Source organism: Lissotriton helveticus, chromosome 7 (genome assembly GCF_964261635.1).
Source record: "Lissotriton helveticus chromosome 7, aLisHel1.1, whole genome shotgun sequence".
Classification (NCBI taxonomy): Eukaryota; Metazoa; Chordata; class Amphibia; order Caudata; family Salamandridae; genus Lissotriton; species Lissotriton helveticus.
The window spans coordinates 281,759,244-281,784,239 of record NC_136068.1 but is presented as its reverse complement, the minus strand read 5'-3'; the positions used below and the strand labels follow the sequence as shown (position 1 = coordinate 281,784,239).

The window sequence follows — 24,996 nt, the reverse complement described above, 5'->3', positions numbered from 1 at the left end:
GTAGAGAGGCATACTTCAGGAGAAAATAACCTGTCCTTGAGCAAGTCCCATGGGCATAGAAGGGACAGTATACTCTCAATCCCACAGATGTGCCAGGCTCCAAGGGTCAGCCAGCCATGGTCCTGTAGCAGATACCCAACGAAGGGCCAGAGTGAAATGTTGAATCTATCGAGGTGTCCTGATCTGTCTAAGTATCTTTCTAGCGCCAAGTTCCAGTCCCAGCCCATTATCAACTTGGCTGTGCCCAGCTCCAAAAAGACTCTGAAAAGGGCTGAGAGTAAAGAGGATCTAGCCTGATTAGGGCATAGACTGATCTCACCATCAAGGACCTTTCTAGTGTCTTCTGGATGCCATGGGGGAATCATTTGTGTATAAGAATAGCCATCTTGTGCTTCTTCGTAGATGAGGAAGATTCCAAACAGTCGGGGGAAGGCAAGTGTTTCTAAGAAAACAGCTAGTAATGACACTTCATACAATCTGTCCTCAGTTTATCTCATTCCAGGGTTTAGAGATGTGTTACCTGCAATAGTTAAGGGGATGTTAAGGTGATGTCAGGGGATTTTGAGGCGATGTTTGCAAGGGTCTTTTTTCAGTATGATGAAATGAGTGAGGCCATTGACGTGTAGGGGCGAAATGCAAAGGCACTTGGGCCATAGTGTTGAGGACATGACGTGTGGGTAAACTGCCAGAAGACGCTAAGAGCAAGATGACCTTGTAAAAGAGAGTGAGACAGTGAGCAACATGCTCACGGGGCTAGGGCAATGCCTTGAGAGTCCCAAGATTGTACGTGGTTAATGGGTGGGATGACTTGGGTGTGCGACTGTGGAAGAGCTGATCGAAGTTGAGACAATGGTTAAACCAGGGGCAGTAGGGGTAGTCTAAACAAAAAAGAGTACCATACAATAACAGGCTTGGTGCGGAGAAAATATATTCAATGCTTATTCTTTCTATTAATAATATCCGAGAAAAAATTGAATTTAAGAGGGTGAGAATACCTTGCAACCATCTACCTGTTGGCAGTCCAGGCCCATCCTGAGAACATCAGTACCTAAACAGAGTGGTTGGGGCATGTCTGGAAGAGGATGTTCAAAAAGATGACAAGAAACAGCCATGGGGTGCCTTGAAATAGAGTTTTGGAGACCAAATATAAAAATTCCAAGTGGAGCACAAAAATAAGTGGCTGCAATCAAAGACTCACACCAGGTGACTTCAGATGGATCTTACTAGTGTAGGTGAACAGGGATACTCCAGTATCTCCAGCAGGTTTGTCTGAGGGGCACAAGAGTAAGGGCTTGATATGGAAGTGTGATTTATCTTGGCCTCTAGTGGCCCATGCCACTTCATCACAGGGAACTCTGCTCTCCCACCATTTCACAACAGTTTCCAGTTGGTGATGCTCCAATGTAGTGTTCTCAATTGTGGATCCCAGAGCCCGAGGCGGGGAAGGTTCCCACCCCTCGGCATCCCAAGCTTCTTCCTTTGATGCAGAGATATCCATTGCCACTCTATCTTTGGAGGTCAGGAATTATTCCAGGTAATGTAGGTTCTCAAATTCTGATAAGCAGCATGTCGCAGGTTCCAAAAGTCCATTAAGAATGCAAAATTTCTGGATGGCATGTCCAGCAGTAGGAATTTATTTCTGCAATGAAATTGTTTTATTGGACAATATATATGATCCTCACCTCTTTGTAGAGAAATGGTCCATTATGTTGCTTAGCATCCAAGATGAGTGGCCGGGCCTGTTGATGATGGAGGAGGCAGGCTATGATCAGTCTAGGGTGGTTCTGCCAGGTAGCGCCCCTGGGTTGCACTCTCTGGGGCCTCTGGAATTTTAATTGTGGTTAGAAACTGTCTATATCTTTCACACCTGCTCCCTCTGGCACCACTAGGAAGCAAACATTGTTCCTCCAACTGTGATTCTCAAGCTCCACCAGCTTTCTGCTGCAATGCCAAACCTCATTACTCATGTGAGGGCCAGTTTTCAGATTGGTCAGGCGATCCTCCATGGTCTCAGCCTGGTGATATGTAGTGTCTAGCCTTGCACTGAAGGTACCAAGGTCACTCTGCAACGATTTTAACTCTGTAGCTGTGCATTCAGTGTCCTCTCGCATCAAATCTATGGCCTACTTTATCCCGTTAAGGTCCCTCATTAGCATTAGAGTAATGTCAGACATAGTGGGCATTTTTTTTCTCGATTTTCCAGCCACAAAGTTTTTGAAGAGAAGCTGATGTGTTGCTTTTCCCCTTGGAATTCAGACCAGTCGCCAAGAGAGCTTTGTCAGGCTGAGCAGTTGGGGAGCGAAGTACCCACACATTACCAAGCTGCGGAAGTGTCTAAGAAGGAGCAAGTATGGAGTACGTAGACCCTGAAGGATAGGCACCACCACAAGGAATCATAGATTGAATCACATGCAGTTCAAAAGTTCCTCAGGGCAAGAGAAGATCTTTTCCAATGCTTCCGCTGGTCTGCCTCATGCTAGCAGCGCAGTCCATGACATGAAAGGCTTCCTCAGAACAAACTCAATCACCAGGAGGCCAGATTCCAGTATATTTAGGAGTCTTCAAACCCTTCCACACCTCCAGTCCACTTGTTCCTAAGGCCAATAGTTACACATGTTTTCGGGAGGACTCCTGACCTGATGCTCTGTCGTCGGACAGCCAATGCGAGGGAGAAGGGAGAGTGCCAGAACTACCTGTGATGGAGCAAGGTTTCATAAGTACAGAAACTTGCTTGTATTCCATCCTCTCGAAATAACATGTAACAAATTAAGCAACATGTTTTGTGAATACTAAAACTGCACAACACGAATTTTCTAGTATCTAGGGGACGCTTGTCTATGTGCTATTCACTAACAGTAATCCGAGTGTCAAAAAATGGCGTCCGGAAACGCGGGAAACTTACTGCGCATGTGTCTGCCACATCTACGTGGTGTGACGTATCTTTCACTTTGGTGGGAATTTCTTGCAGCTGCGCATTACTGCCAAGATGGCCGCTTCATGCTTTACATACTAATGCACATGCTCTTGCTCAAACTAAAACTTGTGTGTTCTGCTTAACTATTAATGCTATAGTTAAAAAAAATAATTGGGGTTAGAGTAGACATAAGTGGTATACAGTGCATTCATTTATTTTTGTATTCTAATGTGCCTCTCTTTGACTTTGTTATTAGCTCATATTTGGGCCTGAACGGTGTCTGAAAACTCCATCTTTGAATCTGCTGTACATGCGCACTAACACACCATGAACCTTGAAGCCGCTAACATTGACAAGCTGCCAACGCCCTGACTTACTCGCAATATTCGTGGGAACCTGGCAGTATGACCCCAAGGAACCCTTGCCTGGAGGATTGACCGGGAGAACTGCGTGAAAGCTCATTTCGCCTGTTGTGTTTGCCGCCGCTGGATCTGTGGGACAGAGCACTGCACCAACGCCTTGCCAGACCCGCTGCGCGGTTCCCGCTGCGTCCTCTGACTTCGTGGGGCATTTAACGAGGGGAGCTGAACACTGGTGTGTCTCTTCAACCGGCAGGGCTGCGAGCAGCTTAGCAGGGACTCAATTGACCAGGAGTCCCTGCGTGTCACACCTGCGGCCGCTCTCCCTGCCGGTCACGCCCCCTGCTTTGATTAAAGCTGCCTGGTTGCTGTGGTCTGCGGGAACCCTTGCCTGGAGGATTGACCGGGAGAACTGCGTGAAGGCTCATTTCGCCTGTTGTGTTTGCTGCCGCTGGATCTGTGGGACAGAGCACTGCACCAACGCCTTGCCAGACCCGCTGTGCGGGTCCCGCTGCGTCCTCTGACTTCGTGGGGCATTTAACGAGGGGAGCTGAACACTGGTGTGTCTCTTCAACCGGCAGGGCTGCGAGCAGCTTAGCAGGGACTCAATTGACCAGGAGTCCCTGCGTGTCACACCTGCGGCCGCTCTCCCTGCCGGTCACGCCGCCTGCTTTAGCTCTATATCACAGTCTGGAGACACCGCTGCGCGGTAGCGCCCGGGGCGAAGACCGGGCTAAGAGCGGGCCGTTTGAGGCCGTTCGAGGTCTGGGAGGCCTGACCTGGGCCACCCCCCTTGCTTTTTTGTAATTTTTTGTTGCCTTATTGTTTGTCTGTTATTTTGTTCATCCTTCCCAATTATCATGTGCACACGGGGTAGTCGGAGCAAAACTGCAAGGGGGACGAACAAGCCCAGTGGGACTCTTGATGATTTCCTTACCAAGACCAATATGGCCATTGATGAGGAAATCAGCAAAATGCAACATAGAGTGTCCTTGGAACTAGAAGCAGCGCGAAGACTTTCCCAGAACCTAGTATCCTCAAAAAAATCATCCTTAGGGGAAATTGCCTCTGCCCTAACCCCGGAGCACCTGTCTGGCCCTCGATCATTGTTAACACAGGCGGATATTCATTATGTCCCATCTATACCATCAGCTGAGCCCCCTCTTATTCCACCATTGTCACCACCAAAGCCCACTCAAGTGTTGGTGCCTTATGTCCCTGGGTCAGGCATGGCCTTTACCAACAAATTTGAGCAGCCAAAGCAGGCAGCAAGTATAAAACAAAAAGATGCCACATGCAAAAGGAAATGCCTTGCTAGATCAGTCTATGCACGTAAAAAGGCCAAAATTGCAAGGTCGCAATTTTTTAATAATCGTCGACCTCTGGTCTTAAATGGGGTAGGCAAAGAGGTCCCTGAAGTTAATACCTGTTTACTGGGAGAGGAATATGGTTCTGGCTTAACCAGCGCTGTGTTAGACCTAACAACGGGGGATCCCCATGCTAACATCGCTGAGAGGTCTACTGAGGGTAGGTTGAGCAATCCTGGGAAGGATCTGGGGGGTGATGAAGATTTTCTTAAAATTGTCTGGGTTACCTTAAAACAGCTCTTTACTCCATTGGAACTTAGACTTTCTCGTATTGAAAACAGCTTATTAGAAATGGACAAGACTATAGTCACTCTAGCTAGTCTTAGTCTAAAACAAATGGAAGACAAGATTACCAAGGGCGATGATTGCACCCCACAGGCCCCTGTGCTAGAACGCCCGGCCCTGCCCTCCCCGAAACCTAAACCCATACCCAAACCTCGGACAAAAGTTTGTAATCCCATAGCCACCATCCCACGAACTGCAGCCCCATCCGCCCGCCCCCCGCAAGGCATAGTACCATCCAATCAGAGGACTCAAGCTGTTACCCAACAGCCTTATCAGCCAGCGAACACGTGTATACCTCCCCAACAACCTAGCCGCCCGAATTTTTGTGGGGGTTTTATCGATCTACCACCAGAAGCTAGGCCTTATGTCATTGTATTAGCTGGCGTGCCTGCCCCGGATCTACAAACTCAAGAGACTCATTGGTCGCTAAAAAACAAGGTCATTCACTGCCTTAATGCAAATAGACAGCTCCCAAACGATCTAAGAAGCAAGATACTAATGGTACGTAGGGTACCATGGGTAGGTTCCACACGTAATTCTATTGCTGGTGACTGTATAGTAGTCTCCTTTGCGGATCCCCACACAGCCCAACATCTCTGTTCCTGGAATACACAAAGAGACAATTCAACTATTGTTGTCAGACCCCTTATATTTTTTTACCCCCCACGGCAGAATGTGGACATTGAGAGGAACTGGTCAATTGTCCAAAACATCAGACGAAATGGACGAAGGGATGGCTGGCTAGGTCAAAACACCTGGTGGGAAGGGGCTCCTACTTCTAATATGTTTGGTTGTCTGGATGAGGTCGATTGCCTTGGGGGGATTGATGCTTCTGTGCATACCATCGAACCTAATCCCATTCAGGTGACTTCCCCCCCTACCCCCTTAGTAACTTGAGTAGACAGTTTTGCTTTCTCCGACGGCCCAAGCCCAGTCCCTGGTCACGTTATTAGAGCTACTGAGAACAGGGCGGTTGACTTGGGCTTATCGGAGACTATTACAGCTGGTAGTTCAGCAGGAACAATCAGGGTGGCGTCCTGGAATGTTGCAGGGCTAAGGGGTCGCCTGGATAACGATGATTGGGCCGATTTTATCGACATGTATGATATCGTCGTTTTTCAGGAAACCTGGGCAATTGGTCCTCTATTTAGAGTAGGCTACCTAAATTACTATAAGCCCGCTATACAGGGCCCTAAGGGTAGGGCCTCTGGCGGTCTTGTGATGTGGATCAGAAACACCCTGGGACTCCAAGCTGAGGAAATCTTGGTTGAGAATGCTGATCTTCTATGTATCAGCCTGAGAAAGGGTAACAATATGGATATTCTCTTAATTAACATCTACGCCTGAGGCTGTCAGGGTGGTCGTAAGCAACCAGTCCTGAACGATCTAGATAGCCTCTTGAAGAAGTACAGTAGTGACCGTTTTACTCTAGTAGCAGGCGACCTGAATTGTTCTTACGAACCCATCCTTAGTTTGGCCGAAGATGTGGGAATTGATGAAGATACTGCTTGGAATATCCCCCCGTTAACCATAAGCAAGGGTGTTAGGGGAACTGAGGCGGCCCTCCACTGGTTGGGATTTTGTTTGGAGTGGGGGCTTCGGGCAGTGAACGGCCGTACTCTGTCTGATAAGTCCGGAAAACCAACTTTTGATAATGAGACCAGTGAGAGTCGTATCGATTAAATACTGGTCAAAATAGAATTCTGGTCACATGTAATAGATATGGAGGTAGAGCCTAGACCAGAGAGTGACCACAATCCCCTCTCCCTGGGTCTTAAGGTCCCCGGACTGTGCAACGGTCCTATGGTAACAACTTGCCCAACGTCCGACATAATATTGTGTAACAACAGAAGACGGGTCAAATGGCCCAGGGTCTTGGGTGACCCAGAGCTCACTCATGAAATAGAGGAGCTGGTCTTAGAAACAAGGGGTAAGATAATAGACTTATCCCCCCTCAGTGAGGCCGACTCCCTAATTATCAATCTCCATGAGAAGTGCTTTACGGAACTTAAAAGCCTGCTCACCAAGCCGTCAAAAAATAAGGTAGTCAAAGCCCACAAAAGATGGTATAATAAGAGCTGTAGGGAAGCCCACAGTAAATTAATAGCAGCTGTTAAATCGAGGCTTTCCCATGACATCAAGAATGCTAGACAGCTCTATAAGCAGGCTCTTTGGATAGCCAAGAGGGACTGGGATGACTCTTATTGGGCTGATCTACTTATGGCGTGCAAGTCATCAAACCAAGTGAAATTTTGGGAGATTATTAGGTGGGGTAGGGATCCGGACTCTCAAATACCGGTTAACCACGTCTCTGCTCTTGACTGGGTGGAATTCTTTACAGCCCAATTTAAAGATACGAGCGCCGAGTCTAAACTGGTAATCAACCCTGTACTGGGGGTCCAGCCCACTAACCCCCGGGCCCCACTTACTTTTTCCGCCCTAGACACGGCGCATGCTCTCGGTTCCGTCCAGTCAGGAAAAGCCCCGGGCCTAGATGCCATCCCTGCAGATCTTTTTAAATCGAACCTCGATCTATGGGTCCCATATATCACCCTATTGGCAAATGTTATCTCAGCAGGGGCAAGGATTCCACAATCCTGGAAAGGGGCTGAGATCTTGCCAATATATAAAAAAGGGGATCGATCATTGCCAAACAACTATCGCCCCATAAGCTTGATCGACTCACTTCAAAAAATAGTATCAAGAATGGTTCTTGTAAGAATCCAGGGATGGATAGAACAGAATAATATACTTTCCCCCATGCAGGCTTGGTTTAGATTGGGTACCAGTACTATAGACCAGGTGTTCAGACTCACCATGCTTTATTGGAAGGTGGTCTTCTTGGGTGGAGGGGTTATCTATGCCGCATTCGTAGATCTTAAGTCGGCTTTTGATCTAGTTCCAAGGGTGAAACTTTGGGATGCATTAAGATGCATGGGCTTTCCTGTCGATCTCCTGGAATTAGTCATGAGATTGCATGAGGATAATTTCGCCCGAGTGAGGTGGGGCAAGCAGGGTCAGGTGACCAACGAGGGGTGCGCCAGGGTTGCGTGTTGGCTCCTACCCTTTTTCTCCTCTTCATAAACCAGGTTGTCGAATATTTCACCAACACGCAGACTGATGCACCTTCTCTGGCCGGGTCAAAGTATCCAATGCTAATCTTTGCCGACGACACCCTGCTCCTTTCTAAAACTCGGAGCGGGTTGCAGGCAGCCCTGAACAGGTTTGCAGAGTTCTGTAAGAAAAATGACTTGCAGATCAACGTAGACAAAACTAAATTCATGGTCTTTAGTAATAAAACCCCAGTCAAAAGCTCTGTTAGTCTAAATGGTGTTCCAATTGATCAGGTCAAGGTTATGACGTATTTGGGTGTGACCCTTGATTACCAACTCAGCTGGATACCCCAGCTGGAGGCACTAAATCTAAAATGTGTTCGCCTCACGGGTTGCCTACTGCTTGAACAGAAGAAATCCTTGACCAAACGTATTACTCCAGCATTAAAGATATATGAGGCCAAGGTTAATGCAGCGACCCTCTACGGAGCAGACATATGGGGCTACAAGGATTTGTCAGTTTTGACTACAGCTCAGAATAGGTTTCTGAGGAACTTGGTGGGGCTTCCCCAATCCACTCCCATTAAAAACCACCGCAATGGAGCGCACACCGCTAGCCCCTCCTCCGGATCGCCCCTCGGGATTCTGGTACTTGTAGTTCAGTAGTGGATCACCCAGGTGGGTGCAAGTCGGTACTTGTTGGACTGATGAATCTCTAGACCCGATACATGTCCCGGGTTTTTGGGTATCGCCCGAGACATGGCTCGGGTTTCGGGATAACTTCCCTCATCAGTAGAGAAAATGGTTTAGGGGTGGAGGAGAAGGCCGCCAAACAACAGTCAATGGCCTCGATGCCCGAACCGGCACGCAGGGCAGCATCCAGGAGCCCGTCGGCTCAAAGCTCAAGGGAGCCAATTAGTAAAAACCACCGCAATGGAGCGCACACCGCTAGCCCCTCCTCCGGATCGCCCCTCGGGATTCTGGTACTTGTAGTTCAGTAGTGGATCACCCAGGTGGGTGCAAGTCGGTACTTGTTGGACTGATGAATCTCTAGACCCGATACATGTCCCGGGTTTTTGGGTATCGCCCGAGACATGGCTCGGGTTTCGGGATAACTTCCCTCATCAGTAGAGAAAATGGTTTAGGGGTGGAGGAGAAGGCCGCCAAACAACAGTCAATGGCCTCGATGCCCGAACCGGCACGCAGGGCAGCATCCAGGAGCCCGTCGGCTCAAAGCTCAAGGGAGCCAATTAGTAAAAACCACCGCAATGGAGCGCACACCGCTAGCCCCTCCTCCGGATCGCCCCTCGGGATTCTGGTACTTGTAGTTCAGTAGTGGATCACCCAGGTGGGTGCAAGTCGGTACTTGTTGGACTGATGAATCTCTAGACCCGATACATGTCCCGGGTTTTTGGGTATCGCCCGAGACATGGCTCGGGTTTCGGGATAACTTCCCTCATCAGTAGAGAAAATGGTTTAGGGGTGGAGGAGAAGGCCGCCAAACAACAGTCAATGGCCTCGATGCCCGAACCGGCACGCAGGGCAGCATCCAGGAGCCCGTCGGCTCAAAGCTCAAGGGAGCCAATTAGTAAAAACCACCGCAATGGAGCGCACACCGCTAGCCCCTCCTCCGGATCGCCCCTCGGGATTCTGGTACTTGTAGTTCAGTAGTGGATCACCCAGGTGGGTGCAAGTCGGTACTTGTTGGACTGATGAATCTCTAGACCCGATACATGTCCCGGGTTTTTGGGTATCGCCCGAGACATGGCTCGGGTTTCGGGATAACTTCCCTCATCAGTAGAGAAAATGGTTTAGGGGTGGAGGAGAAGGCCGCCAAACAACAGTCAATGGCCTCGATGCCCGAACCGGCACGCAGGGCAGCATCCAGGAGCCCGTCGGCTCAAAGCTCAAGGGAGCCAATTAGTAAAAACCACCGCAATGGAGCGCACACCGCTAGCCCCTCCTCCGGATCACCCCTCGGGATTCTGGTACTTGTAGTTCAGTAGTGGATCACCCAGGTGGGTGCAAGTCGGTACTTGTTGGACTGATGAATCTCTAGACCCGATATGGTTGAAACCTTTATGTAGAAGCTTGGACTGTAGGGGATATCTTGAAGCTCTGCTGAAGTTTCGTAATATTAGATCCGAACTCTTTGTGATCTGTGTGGCTAAATTCCTGGGTTGGGCGTGGTTGATCCGTATTAAGAAACTGAATTCCTATCAATCAACTGTTACAACATGAAGCCTAAGTAACTGTTATGACATGAAGCACATATTGTATGGTTACAACTTTTTATATATCATGATTCATATGACATGTCTGTAGTTTTTTTAACATATTTTTATGTATTGTATGCTGTCTTTTATGAATTTTACTTCGAAATAAAGACATAATGAACTGAAATGAACTGAATCATTTCAAATACAATGTATCTGAAATTGAAACTAATATTGCTGGGTGGAATAAAAATTCATGGGAAAGTAAATTATGGGTAGGAAAATTGATCAGCTATATTGAATTGAAATTTTCTAATCTTAGTATGGTGTGATGACCTCTCCTGGTCTTTTTGACCAATCAAATAAAGGGAACACATAGAATCTGCAACATTAAGGGGGTGGTACACACACTGAAATGGTATAACTAAGGAGCGCTTAGTTAGTTTATTGTCGAACTTGTCACAGACCTATCACTGACTCAAGTATGCTGAGGGAGAATCGAGAGCAGAGTGCTGGTCAAACACTCTGACAGAAGAATCAAGAGTTTGCTGAGGAAGAGTCGGGGTTCCAAAATAGTCGTAGAGAGGGGCGTGACGCTGGTGTTGCACTTAGCGGAGGTTACCTGTCCGGTTCTGCAGCTGTCCTGTCCCGTTGGCACCTGATTAGTCGGGAGCCCACATCTTTGTCCCAGCCCATGGCAAGGGTTGGTCTTCACGGCATTGTAGGTAAATATAATCTATGTGGTATGTCCTTGTGCCGTTTCCCGTTCTCACCCTTCCCAGGTATCAATGTTTAAAGGCATCTTTCTAAAATCCTGCAAGATTTATGTTTTAATAGTTATTTTCTTACTTGCAGGGTTTCTGATCACTTTATTGTGGCCTCTGACTCATAGAATGTTGCACAGATAAAGTGTTTAAAACTTCTCCTGAGTGTGTGGTTATTTCCATGAAGGTACATGTCGCTACCTATTGCTCTAATTCCCTTGATTGTTAGGACTTAAAGCACAGGTGACAAGGGTTGGTAAGTCATGGTGTACAGGTATAAGTCCTAAAGTGAATAAAATTCTGATAGGCAGGAAGTTAAAGCAGGATTACTGGTTCAAGTGTGAGGTTTATGGGCCCAGGTGAGTATGATTAACTGGACTGGTAATCTTGTGCCATCAGTCTTTCTTTGGTAGCAGCAAGATGGTTAGGGTTTAGTTAAGATAGGTAGTTAGTTGCGTATTTTTTATTGTTTTTATGTATTAACCAAAACCCGTTTGTATTGTTTCATGTTTGTCTCGAAATCCCTGGGGATGTTGAATAGTGGGTGGTAACTGGATGCCACACTGCACGGAGGTTACAGGCTTGATGAAGTAAGTGCAGATAGTTAGGTAAAACTTGAAGCACTAGTTAGGTATTATATTTTGTATAAAAGCTAGAGGGATTGATAGCAAAGCAGTTTACTGGTTCCAAGCGGAAAATAAAGAGTATTACAGGACCAGCAAAAAATAAATAAAATTGTCGTCTCATATTGCCCAGTAGCACCAAATCCAGCAGTAATTCTGTATCAGGTATCATGGGGAGCAGGATGGTTCACTGTAATTGATTTATGCCATGCCTTCTTTTCCATTCCATTGCATCCAGACAGCAAATTGTTTATTTTTTAAAAATTTGATGAGCATGTTTATGTTTGGAATGGTGTTCTTCAGGGGCACACGGAAAGTCCATCGATCTTTAATAAAATTTTGAAAAAGTGTCTTGAATCACTGGTGCTGCCCGAAGAGTCTGTCTTAGTGCAGTACATCGATGATTTATTAGTAGCATCGATAACCAGAAATGACTGCATTATTGAATCATTTGGCTAAAGGTGAACATAAAGTTTCCCCTGAAAAATTGCAGTATTGTACAACCTCAGTTAAATATCTGGGACACCAGATAGAAAGAGGGGTCAGAAGAGTGACTTCAGAAAGAATCAAAATATTTAGAAATGTCAAACTACCTCAGACACAGAAAGAAATTAGGATGTTTCTGTTAGTTGTTGGTTACTGCAGGCAGTGGATTGTGGGATTTGCAGTACTAGCAAAATCATTGATTCAATTGACAAAGAAACTGGCCAAAGATCCAGTTGAATTGAATGATGAAAGCATGACTGCTTTCTTAAAATTATGCAACTGCCTGTGCAAGGCTCCAGCATTAGGGATGCCTGATTACTTAAAGGAATTTGCACTGTTTTCTGACACTAGAGACAATTGGCTTAATGCGACGTCCTGTGGCATATTTTTCTGCCACATTGGACCCAGTGGCATCAGCACTGCCAGGGTGCCTAAAATCTGTAGCTGCAACCTGCATGAGTCTTGAATAAAGCAAATCCATTGTCATGGGACACCCTGTAACCATGTATGTCCCACATGCAGTCCTGATTCTGTTAACCAGAACACGCACTCTGTGCCTAACTCCTAGTCGGCTGACTAAGTATGAAAGAGTTAGTCTAGGTGCAGAAAATGTGACAATAGTTAGGTGTACTGTCTTAAATCCTGCAACCCTGCTACCAAACTCTTATTTTGAAGAAATGAAAAATGAAGTCGAACGTGATTGTATTGACCTCACTGAATACAGTACTAAACCACGCCCAGACATACAAGAAGAACCTCTAACAGATCCCGAACTTGAGCTATTTGTAGATGGCTCATGCATGCGTCATGAGGAAGGAGGATTGAGTGCTGCTTACTCTGTATGTACATTGTCTGGTATAGTCGAAGCATTCTATTTACCCAGAGTCAAGTGTGCACAAGTAGCCCAATTGATTGCTTTAATAAAAGCGTGCAAAATTGGAAAAAAAATGGAAAGTAACCATTTACACTGATAGTCAGTATGGTTAAGGGGTTGTGCATGACTTTAGCCAACTATGCATACAAACGCAGTTCATGATTTCTTCAGGAACCCCTATTAAAAATTGACATTTTGTAAAAGAATTACATGAAGCAATTGAATTTCCAAAAGAAGTGGCCATGGTCAGGTGTGCTGCTCACCAATCTTGAAATGACAATGTGACAGCCGGTAATCGTTATGCTGACAAGTGGCCCATTATTGTGCCAAATACAAAATGGCAGTAAATAAGAAAATAGATGGATGTGGAATCAGCCGCCAACTAATACTGCTAGGGGGTGTAAGAACATGGGAGGAAGTGAGAGATTTCCAAAATGAAGCAAAACCCAAAGAAAAGGAAGAATGGGAGAAAATAGGTTGTCAGAGAAGAGCTGAAGATGGTGTGATAATTTACTTAGATGGGAGACCAGTGTTACCTGACTGTATGCTTGCATCCATAGCCAGGATGTACCAGGGGGACACACACATAGGCAGAGATGCAATGATAAGACTGTTTAGACAGGATTGGTTTAGCCCAAGGTTCACAAATGTAGCAGAGTCGTTGCCAGAGATGCTTAATTTGTCAAAAATGAACCCTGGTAGGAAAACTGTGGTTTGCCCTGGGAAAAATGGAAAGGCAGAAGGTCCATTCATAACACCCCAACTTGATTTAATTCAGTTACCTGCTTGTCGAGGATTAAAATATATCCTTGTCATTTTTTGGCTATTCTCTAAATGGGTAGAAGTGTACCCAACCAGAAGGAATAACAACTTAACTGTAGGCAAACTCCTTTTAAGAGAGCTCATTCCTAGGTTCGGTATACCAGTAACGATTGAATCAAACCGAGGATCTCATTTTCATAATGAAATTATTTGATTAATTTGTGAAGCATTCAAAATTGAGCAAAAGCTGCACTGTGCATATCGCCCAGAGGCTTCTGGAGTGGTAGAACAACTGAATGGCACAATCAAATCGAGATTGGGAAAGATGTGTGAATCTACCCAATTGGAATGGCCAGATGCTTCACCTCTTGTCCTGATGGGACTCAGAAGTATACCAGACTAGAAAACAGGTTTGAGTCCCCATGAAATACTCATGGAAAGGGCAAAGAGGCAGGCATGTGTGCCAGGACACAAGCTGTTGACTATATCTGATGATTTGGTATTGGAGTACTCCAAAGAGTTGGCTGAAAAAGTGTATTCTATCTCTCACTAGGTTGTGGCCAGACAATCGACTCCAGCACATGATTTGATCCAGGTGATTGGGTAGTGATAAAAGAGCACACCCGAGAGTCCACAGTGGGGAGAACCACATCAAGTAATATTGGTTACCACCACAGCTGTGAAGTGCAAAGGAATTCCAAACTGGATTCATGCCAGCCATACTAAAAGAGTAACTGAACCTGACGAAGTAGAGGCTCATGGTTGCACAGCTGAAGGGACTCAAGTAGTAGATCCTGAAGTAGCTGATGAAGAACAACCGAACACCAGTCAGGATGAATGGATTCCAGTAATCGACATACCTGAAGTGATAATAAGAACAAGAAGGCAAAACGTATTTAGACAAATGCAAAAACAACAATTGATGGACAGAATGCAGAAAAATGTCATACATTCACCCCAGTACAGAGATCTGGGCCTAAATCCATCATGTTTTTGCACTCCACACCACCCCATTACAGACATGGCCATATGCAAATCAGCCTTGACCCTGTGACTTATGGGAACAGTCCAGCCCGAACTGCCAAGCCATGTCTTTCCTGGACCGGAATCAAGCATCCTAGGACCGGTTTCTGGCTATCAGCCGTCTTCAGCCAGGATAGCTTGACTCCAGTGGTGTGGAGAGCATGGGACTCACGTCTGAGCATACCCATCCCACTCGGGGTGACAAATGCAAAAACAACAACTGATGGACAGAATGCAGAACAATGTCATACATTCACCCCAGTACAGAGATCTGGGCCTAAATCCATTGTTTTTTTGCACTCCACACCACCCCAGTTCAGACATGGCCATATGCAAATCAGCCTTGACCATGTGCCTCATGGGAACAGTCCAGCCCGAACTGCCAGGGAGGACCTGGCTTGGCAATTCGGGCTGGACTGTTCCCATGGGGCACAAGGTCAAGACTCATTTGCATATGGCTGAGTTCAAACTGGAATGGCATGGTGAGAAAAAAAACAATGGATTTAGGCCCAGATCTCTGTACTGGGGTGAATGTATGTCATTGTTCTGCATTCTGTCCATCACCTGTTGTTTTTGCATTTGTCACCCGAGTGGGACGGGTATGCTCAGATGTGAGTCCCGTGCTCTCCATGCCACTGGAATCAAGCTATCCAGGCTGATGAGGGCTAAAAGCCCGAAACTGGTCCTTGGATGCTTGTTTCCAGTCCAGGGAGGACCTGGCTTGGCAATTCAGGCTGGACTGTTCCCATGGGGCAAAGGGTCAAGACTGATTTGCATATGGCTGGGTTCAAACTGGAATGGCATGGTGAGCAAAAAACAATGGATTTAGGCCCAGATCTCTGTACTGGGGTGAATGTATGACATTGTTCTGCATTCTGTCCATCACCTGTTGTTTTTGCATTTGTCACCCCGAGTGGGACGGGTATGCTCAGACGTGAGTCCTGTTTTCTCCATGCCACTGGAATCAAGCTATCCAGGCTGATGAGGGCTGAAAGCCCGAAACCAGTCCTTGAATGCTTGTTTCCAGTCCAGGGAGGGCCTGGCTTGGCAATTCGGGCTGGACTGTTCCCATGGGGCACAAGGTCAAGACTCATTTGCATATGGCTGAGTTCAAACTGGAATGGCATTGTGAGCAAAAAACAATGGATTTAGGCCCAGATCTCTGTACTGGGGTGAATGTATGACATTGTTCTGCATTCTGTCCATCACCTGTTGTTTTTGCATTTGTCACCCCGAGTGGGACGAGTATGCTCAGACGTGAGTCCTGTGCTCTCCATGCCACTGGAATCAAGCTATCCAGGCTGATGAGGGCTGAAAGCCCGAAACCAGTCCTTGAATGCTTGTTTCCAGTCCAGGGAGGGCCTGGCTTGGCAATTCGGGCCGCACTGTTCCCATGGGGCACAGGGTCAAGACTGATTTGCATATGGCTGGGTTCAAACTGGAATGGCATGGTGAGCAAAAAACAATGGATTTAGGCCCAGATCTCTGTACTGGGGTGAATGTATGACATTGTTCTGCATTCTGTCCATCACCTGATGTTTTTGCATTTGTCTCCCCGAGTGGGACGGGTATGCTCAGACGTGAGTCCCGTGCTCTCCATGCCACTGGAATCAAGCTATCCAGGCTGATGAGGGCTGAAAGCCCGAAACCGGTCCTTGGATGCTTGTTTCCAGTCCAGGGAGGACCTGGCTTGGCAATTCAGGCTGGACTGTTCCCATGGGGCACAGGGTCAAGACTGATTCGCATATGGCTGGGTTCAAACTGGAATGGCATGGTGAGCAAAGAAACGATGGATTTAGGCCCAGATCTCTGTACTGGGGTGAATGTATGACATTGTTCTGCATTCTGTCCATCACCTGTTGTTTTTGCAAACGTATTTAGACAGTCAGAGTGATAGTGAGGATGAGACTGGAATAGAAAAACACACTCAGATCACCAAAACAAAAGCAAATACAAAATATGAGGAGGACCAGATAAGGAAAGAGCAATGTACTCAGACAGAAGAAAACAGTGACAGCCTTCATGAGTCTGAAGAGGGACAGATAGGTACTAGAGAAAACACTTAGGCAGAAGACAATCAAGAGATTACAAGACCTGAGCAGGACCAGACAGGTATCGAAAATTGTGTTCAAGAAGGAAGAGAACAAAGCCAAAGTCAAAATCAAATCCAACAAACTCCTGAACAAGGCCAGACTAGTATAGAAGACCCATACAGGTATTAACGTATCAATAATAAGCCCTGGACAAGGGGAGATAGTGAGGAATTCTGAAAACGAAAACAAAATTAAAGTGTGCCACTACTTAATGAAAACGAAAGAACATCCGAAGAATCTGAAAGCACAGTGCCAGCTAAGAGACTCACAAAAGGTGATGGTTGGCCTAGATTTGTCAAGAGATTGAAATATCGCCTTAAGACAATAAATGAAGAACCAGACCAAGTAGATGAAATTACAAGTCTGTCTGGACCTTCTACAGAGAAACCCCGAAGGAGAAGTCCACAGTTGAAAAGACTGAATAATACATTCAAAGGTCCTGAATGGACCTATATAATTCTCGAGGACTTCGAGAATCTGGAAATCAGTGATGAAAATGATAAAGAATTAATGGCTGATCAAATTGTTGAAGAAGTGAGACCAACTTGAGATAAATTCACAGTTTCTATTATGTGTAAAAGTTACAAAGAGGGGTTAAATCTCCTTAGTCAGAAATGGCTGATAATAGAGTAGACCAGTGGTGGCCTCCCGAATTGGGGGTCTCCCCTATTCCGGCGGCTGAAGTTAAAAATCTGGGGGTCTGGCTGGATTCCCATCTCTCTTTCACCAGTCATACAAAGAAGACAGCAGCTACCTGTTTTGGTATTCTGCGAGGACTGAGACCTGTCCTTAAATTCTTTGACCCTCCCACGCGGCAACTGGTGGTTCAGGCCTCTATCCTTTCTCGGCTGGACTACGGGAGTGCTCTGCTGCTTGGAGTGAATCAGGCTGAGGCTACTAGGCTTCAGATGGTGCAGAATGCTGCTGCACGGGCTATTGTGGGCCTTCCGAGACGATGTTCTGTCTCCACTGTCCTGACCTCCCTTCATTGGCTTCCGGTCAGACAGAGAATCAAATTTAAGGCTCTCTGTCTGACATTTAAGATACTGAAGCTTTCCTCCCCTCCTGCCCTCGTGGGCCTTATTTCTTCGTATGTCCCTACGCGGTCCCTCAGGTCTGAATCTCACCATCTGGCGATTAAGCCTAGGTTCAGACTGAGTAGGATGGGAGGACGCTCTTTTCGCATTCTGGCGGTTGATTTATGGAATTCCCTCCTTGTACACATTCGTGCCCTTAATAGCCTAACTCTTTTCAGACGCGCCATTAAAACTTACCTGTTCGCTTCTGTTAATTGATTCCTCTTCTTTTCAGCTTTGACTTGTTATGTTGTGGTCTTTGATCAGGCGCCAGGACGCCCCTTCGCGGGGCAGCTGTGCGCCGAATAAAAGTTACTAACATAACACAACATAACAGTTACTAGAAACTTGAAAAGAAATTGTATAAAGACATGCTGTAGAATATGCATATGTAGTGTATTGATAGTGCTCATAGCATGGCAACGACTGACAATAGCAATACCTTTTTTGATGGCTGCTAATAAACAGAATGACACTTGTACACATGGAAAGATAGCTAATCTTAAACAAGACAGAGTAGATTTAAAAGCACCAGTTGAGATTGAATTTCATCATAGTAAAAATAGAAATGAGACGGATTTGAATGTATTTGCTAACCTGTTAGTACATTATGTAGGAACAATGAAAGTTAGTGATTGCTATGTCTGTATGAAATTACCGACATCAGTAGCAGAAGGAGTGACATATCATCATTTACGACTGACATATGGAATTTCATTTAGTATTTTAGCTAGTTTGTTTTATAGAATTGGAAAGTTACAATATTATTATTCTAACATAGATATGATTTTTCCTGAAATTCCCTTACTCAGAAACATGAACCCGTCCCTTAGCAGTAGAGATTCACAGTTTATGGGTGAATATTTTCTAACAATGAAAGTGATAGATATTGCTGAAGCACATAAAGACAACTTAACATGTAGGTTACATGAAGAAGAAAAGATATTTTTGAATTTAGAAGAGAAAAGGAGACAGGATTTCCATAAAAAGGTTACTGAACCGAAACCCAAGATACCCAAATGGGCTGAAAGGGATGAATTTATTGCAACTGACAAGACTCATGCTGCTATGTCTCTGGACTTTGAAAAGAAGAGGAAAATCTGTCTCCATAGGTTGAAAACAGAATGTAACAATGTTTTCATCTGTTCCAGTGAATGTGAACACAATTTCCTGATAATTGGGGGTTGGGGACTAAAAGGGGGAACTGATCCAGTATTTCCTGGAGTCTATTATATTTGTGGGAACAAAGCTTATTTCAAGCTACCTGATCATTGGTTTGGGAGTTGCTATTTCTGAATAGTATTCCCGAAGGTATACCATGTAAAGAGAATCACTGGAAGCAACGACGACAAGAATTAACTAATGCGACAAACAAGAGCTAGTGTTTCAGAAATTGTGGGTGATATATTTAGTGCATTGATACCTTCAGTGGGAGTAATTCTGAATAAATACCAAAAAGAGAAACAGGGGCCCTGAGGGAAAATATTTAAAGACTATAGGACTCAATCCCCCATTCATTCATACCAATATAACAACGGAGTCCGTAATAGTCTATCTATAAGGAATGTCCAAATTGCATGGACAAGTCCGATCTCCAGGGTTCAAAGTTATGGCTCTGGTGATCAATCAAGAAACAATGGTTCCTAAGGAAAAAACACAATTATACCGAGAAAAAAAGGAACAGAACAACCAGCAAAGAACCATGTACTTGGTTAATGGTGTCCCATCAACACACATATAGGGCCCCATTAGGATAGCGGGCGGAAAACCACCCCGCCCGCCATGGATGCGGGAAACAACCGCCCGCCATGGAGGCGGTGCAACCGGCAGACAAATTAGGATCGACCGCCACTGGAGACCGACCGCGGCGGTAGCGGTGAAAATGAAACCGCCCGACGTGTGCGGTGATGACAAAACTCCGACCGCGGCGGTCGGAAAAGCAGCTGGAAATACAAAACCGCCCACAGGGAAAGCGGAGACACCGCACAGGAAATTACGATATCCCCGAGGGTGGCGCGGCCGGACCGGCAGGCACCGACCGCCGCGGTCGAAGGCAGGATTGCATGGGAGAAATGACGGACAAGCACCAGCAAAGTCACCGCAGCGGACGAACACGAAATCCATGGCGGTCGATGTCAAAGCACCGCAGCAATGCAAAATACTGCATAAACAAAGTAGCCCAGCCACAAATACATACAACACACACACACAGATACAGAAATGGCAAATAAATACACAATACTACATAACCACACCCACAACACACCTGACAACCACTATCCAATTGGACACACCCACACAGCTGAGTACAAATCCACACCCTCCACTCACCACAATCCTTTGCATCTTCCCAGAACAGAAGGCCACACACCACATCTGAGAGGAGAGGCAAAATCGCACACAACACCCACCACCACCATCAACACCACCATCACACCATCACAATCAAACCCCCAGCACAGAACACACCTCATCACCACACCCTTGCACCCACACACCCCTGCACCCACAAACACCTCAACACCCCCACACCATGACCTCACAAAAAATGCCCAAATTCACAGAGAGTGAGTTGACAGTCATGGTCAACGAGATTGTGAGAGTAGAACCACAACTATTTGGGAACCTAGTCCAACAGACACCATTAGCCACCAGGACACAAAAGTGGGAAAGGATTGTCCAAAGGGTGAATGCAGTTGGGGCCACCCCAAGATCCAAGAAGGAGATCATGAAGCGGTGGCATGATCTCAAGAGGGTTGTCAAGGAGAAGAGGAGCAAGAACTGGAATCTGGCAAACGTGACTGGCAGTGGCCCTCCCATCCCACTGAAGACATTCACACCATGGGAGGAGAAGGTGCTTGCTATCCTGCTACCTGAGAGTTTCACAGGAGTAGCCGGGGGAGCGGAGGCTGGTAAGTACAGACAAATGTTTAACACCACATTGACTATTACCTCCTTGCAATACCCAACCACCAATACACTGTCCATCCCTAAGCAAGATGTAGCCAGCCATTCTGCTGAGGAGGCCTGTATGGGGCCGGAATGTCAGTACAACAACTCCCACCATAGCCCCTGTCCCACAGCCCAGCAGCATGGAGGCCTCCCCCACCCAGGAGCAAGTGTCAGCCATTGCACTGTTTAACAAACAAACTTACAGGTAGGTAGCCATCTTCACTTGGAGGGTGAGGCCTGTACCACTACTCCCAGCATGCCCCCTGGCCCACAGGCCAGCAGCATGGAGGCCTCCCCCACCCAGGAGCAAGTGTCAGCCATTGCACTGTTTAACAAACAAACTTACAGGTAGGTAGCCATCTTCACTTGGAGGGTGAGGCCTGTACCACTACTCCCAGCATGCCCCCTGGCCCACAGGCCAGCAGCATGGAGGCCTCCCCCACCCAGGAGCAAGTGTCAGCCATTGCACTGTGTAACAAACAAACTTACAGGTAGGTAGCCATCTTCACTTGGAGGGTGAGGCCTGTACCACTACTCCCAGCATGCCCCCTGGCCCACAGGCCAGCAGCATGGAGGCTTCCCCCACCCAGGAGCAAGTGTCAGCCATTGCACAGTTTAACAAACAAACTTACAGGTTGGTAGCCATCTTCACTTGGAGCCTGTTTGTGGGTGTGAGGGAGGGAGGCCTGTCTCACTACTCCCAGCATGCCCCCTGGCCCACAGGCCAGCAGCATGGAGGCCTCCCCCACCCAGGAGCAAGTGTCAGCCATTGCACAGTTTAACAAACAAACTTACAGGTAGGTAGCCATCTTCACTTGGAGGGTGTTTGTGGGGGTGAGGCCTGTACCACTACTCCCAGCATGCCCCCTGGCCCACAGCCCAGCAGCATGGAGGCCTCCCCCACCCAGGAGCAAGTGTCAGCCATTATACCCTGCACGCTCACCTTACAGGTATGTAACTACCGTTTATCTTCATGAAGTGTGTGTGTATTAATCTATTTACTATTGTACAAAATGCATAGACAATCAACCTTTAGGACACCATGATCTAACTATCCACTATGTAATGTAACACGATGTTGCCATGATTTGTACAACTGATGACAGCACAATGCACTAGTGTACAGACAGCTGATGATACACAGATGACACAAACACTAACCACTCCCCATCTACTCCACAGGTGATGAAGAACTCACTGCTGGGGACAACACCAACGACCTGCAGAGCCAGTCTCCACCTCCGGCACATGGACTCACAGATGCAGACTCCCAGGACAGTTTGGACGATGAGCTCCAGGCCGGCCCATCCGGTGTTCCACACACCCAGAGGTCCCAGTCCCCCATCCTCCCCACCACCACCTCTGCTGCAACGACAACGCAGCAGACCCCTGCTGTCACGGCCTCTGCCTCCACCGCAACCACCACCGCAGCCACTGCCACCAACACCACCACTACCACCAGTACCACCTGCAGCACCCTCCCTGTCCCTAGGGATGACCAGCCCACACCAACAACTGTGGAGGGCAGGGAGCCAGTGCGTGGCGCACCAGTGGCGAGGGAAGAGGTCCGTGGCAGCAGAGCAGGTGGGAGGGCCAGGGCCAACACCAGACCTCGGGCGGAGTGGACACCATCCCTGGACCACTTCACCAGAGTTGTGGATGCCTACCAAGAGGTCCAGGGACAAAGTGGCCGGTCGGACGAATTTTTCAGGGAGCTCATCCTGCTGATGAGGTCCATCAATAACCACCTGGGACAGATGGTGGACCTCATGGGCCAGCAAGTGGCGTTGCAGAGGGACAGGCCTGTGTCCCAACCATCACCGCCATCCCCTCCTGTTGTGCAGCAGGATGACAGTCCACCATCCTCCCCTGTGCCAACAGAGAGGGGCGAGTCCTCTGACGCCGCTGGCCATTCAGCAGGCCCCCCACCGCCAAAAAGATCTAGGGGGCGTCCGAAGAAGAGCCTGGGAGTCTCTGGAAGCCAAGCACCTGCCACACGCCAGTCACGGAGCCAGCCTTGAAGACAACCCTCTCCCCAACTGCATTGACTCTTTTGGACTATCTTTCCCCACATTGCCTTGGCAATGGCACCTGTCTGTTGGACTGGGTCACCACATTCATGTGGTGTCTACTCTTGCATCTCAGCGACCATGACTGTCAACTCACTGCTCATTCCCCACCTTCCTGTAAATATTCACGCACAATTCACATGTCCACCCCGTAAATAAAATACCTTACAATCCAGATTTTGTGTAGTGAATTCTTTAGTGCATTATTTACAATGATGATAATGTCCATGATATGTAAACATGATGTACAGTATGCAGGGCAGGAACACGCTGGAGAACCTAGGGAGACACAACAGAACTACAGTCACTGGTCTCATCGTGGCAACACACACAGATCACTGATCCACAAATATCCTAATTATCACAGGTACCCTACACAGTGTCTATCTGAAATGCTGTAATGCCGTCCATAATACATCTCCGGACGTAACGTCCATTCCAACAATACCATACATAGGTGACAGAACATGTGGCTATTGGGAACATCTGCGCATAACCATTCACAACATAAGCTAACACACTAGACTATGTAGACGTTGTAACTCGTCACACACCTTCAAGTGAAGTAGCGTTGGATTAGCTGCTGCCGTTGGTCAACTCCTTCCTCCTCTCCACTCTCCTCATCACTGGATTCAGGTCCCTGAGCAGGTTGTGGCCTTGGTTCCTCACCGTCATCCAGGAGCAGGGGGACCCCCTTGTGGATGGCCAGGTTGTGTAGCATACAGCATGCCACAACGATCTTGCACACCTTCCCAGGCGAGTATGCAAGTGCGCCTCCAGTCCTGTCAAGGCACCGGAACCTTGCCTTCAGCAGCCCAAAAGTACGTTCAATTACCCGTCGTGTCCTGCCATGGGCCTCATTGTAGCGGATCTCTGCAGGTGTCTGGGGATTACGGAGTGGGCTCAACAGCCATGGCCTACTGGGATAAGCCGAGTCCCCTGTGAATAAAAAATACACATTGCAATGTTGTACGGCCACAGTAAAGGCAGTGACACACAGCACGTGATAGCAGTTGTGTAACTCACCCACAATCCAGGCACGTTCGGGATGCAGATTCTCCATCATCCGTGGCACCATGCTGTTCCTCATGATGAAAGAGTCATGTGCCGAACCGGGATACTTAGCACACACATGTGAAATTGTCATGTCTGCAAGGCACACCACCTGCACATTCATGGAGTGGTAGTGTTTCCGGTTTCGAAAAATGTGCTCCGTCGCCTGCGGTGCCACCAGAGCCACATGGGTGCAATCGATCGCACCGACTACATGTGGGATGTGCCCAAGTGGATAGAAGTCCCCCTTAACGGCAGCCAATTCACGTCCCCGGGGGAAATGGATGTAGCGATTCCGATAGATCATCATGGCCTCAAGTACATCCCTCAGCACCATGCTGAACATGGGCTGCGAAATTCCCCCAGCGTTAGCCACGGTCTCCTGGAAGGAACCAGTCGCAAAGAAGTGTAGTGCTGCCATTACCTTGTGGGCGGGTGTGAATGCCGTAGGATAGTGACGGCGAGGCTGCAGGTGGGGCTCCAATAGATCACACAAGATCTTCAATGTCGGTCTGTCCAACCGGAATTTCCTGATGATTGCCTCATTCTCCATGTCCTCAAGCACAATCACCTGACGTAGGAGATTTGGCCTCCTCCTAGTTTAGGATTAAAAACAATAGGTCAATGACAAGCATCATGAGATGGCCATAGCACAAAACATCAATGATGTAATGGGTAATAAACAATGGCCAGAAAGCTGCATGGCACATCTGGTTACATGGCTGCCCAATAGCTACACACAGGGGGCAGGCCTCTCCAGTGACAATACCCAAGTGACAATAATGTGGATACAATGATTAAACTAGTGACATGCGCAGACATGGAGCTACAAGAGCCACAAATCTAATGTGACTTAACATGTCTGTCATACCCATCTGCCGTACCTGCCAGACCTCAATGCATCATGTACATTGTGGAAGCATTCATCAACACAATGATCACAATAGCAGGGACACTTCTGGTTGTGTGCATGATCAGTTCTGAATGCACAAGTCAGGTACGATACAATGCAGTGCCACCAGCCTGG

General features: G+C 47.3%; 1 long non-coding RNA gene across 1 annotated transcript; it reads right to left on the bottom strand.

Moving 5' to 3' along the window:
• Positions 1-22,956: 22,956 nt before the first annotated feature.
• LOC144766737 (uncharacterized) lies at positions 22,957-24,148 on the bottom strand. The gene is made up of 3 exons (XR_013597905.1): positions 23,943-24,148; positions 23,471-23,855; positions 22,957-23,195 (listed from the first exon to the last, which is right to left on the bottom strand). It is a non-coding gene; the product is annotated as an uncharacterized LOC144766737 (long non-coding RNA).
• Between the last annotated feature and the right edge of the window lie 848 nt (positions 24,149-24,996).